Here is a 1,288-nt window from a genome sequence, read left to right as displayed (position 1 = left end):
CTCTTTAATTCCCTTTCTTCCTTTTAGTTCCAGAATTTTTGGCTGAACTCACACCTTGTTGGTGTGGTCTTCTTGTTACTGAGTGTCCATGGCCATTTTTATTCCCTTTCATCTTCAGAGGCAGGACAGGCGACAGTGATGTCACGGATGTCTCATACATGTCTGCCTTCTCGAGCTGAGTGAGCAAGGCTCCTCTCTGGTAATTCCCTTCACTTGTTAGTTGTTCTCTTCTTTTTAATTGACATTATTCACATACTAGAAATTCACCATTTTATAGTGGACAGTGGTTTTCAGTAGATTCACAAGGTTCTGCAACTACCTCCACTATCTCATTCTGGGACAGTATCATCACCATGAAAAGAAACTGTGAGCTGGTTAGCAATCACTCCCCTTCCATCATCCCCCAAGCCATAGGGACCACTGATCTGCCTTCTAAGTCTATGTATTTGCCTACTCTATGTATTTGCTTACTCTGGATTTTTTAACGTGGACTCATTCATTACATGGTCTTTTGTGACTGGATTCTTTCCTGGAGCATAATATTTTCAAGGTTCATCTATGTTGTATCATGTGTCAGTATTTCATTTCTTTTTATGGCTGAACAATATTCCAATGTGTAGACATAACTACTTTTTTTATCCACTTGTCAGCTGACGGACATTTGGGTTGTTTTCATCCTTTTGCTGTTGTGAATAGTTCTGCTATGAACATTCTTGTACAGATTTTTGCTTGAACACATGTTTTCAACCCTTTTGGGTATATTTCTAGGAGTACAATTGCTGAGTTACATGTTTACTCTTTTCCTTTTTCAGGAGCTGCCAATATGTTTTCCACTGTAGCTGCACCATTTCTGTCCCCTATAAAATTGTAAGAGGGTTCCAGTTTTTCCACATCTACACCAACACTTACTATTCCTATTCCCATTGTAATGCATGGGTAGTGGAACTCTTGTAGTTCGACTTGTATTCCTTAATGACTGACGACAAGCAGGATTTTTCATATGTTTACAACAGTAAGCTTAAGTAGCTCTGGTGATGCGGTGGTTAAAGCATTTGTCTGTTAACCAAAAGGTCAGTGGTTCGAACCCACCAGACACTTTGCAGAAGAAGGATGAAGCAGTCTGCTTCCATAAAGATTTACAGCCTCGGAAACTCTATGAGCAGTCCAGCTCTGTTCTATAGGGTCACTATGAGTCAGAATCAACTCAATGGCAGTGGGTTTGGGTTATTATTATTATTATTGTCCATTTGCATATTTTCTGTGGAGAAATATCTATTCAAATTTTTTG

Source organism: Orycteropus afer, unplaced genomic scaffold (assembly GCF_000298275.1).
Source record: "Orycteropus afer afer isolate SDZICR_OR568_19922 unplaced genomic scaffold, OryAfe1.0 scaffold00049, whole genome shotgun sequence".
Taxonomy (NCBI): Eukaryota; Metazoa; Chordata; class Mammalia; order Tubulidentata; family Orycteropodidae; genus Orycteropus; species Orycteropus afer.
Note: the sequence above shows the minus strand (reverse complement) of the source record.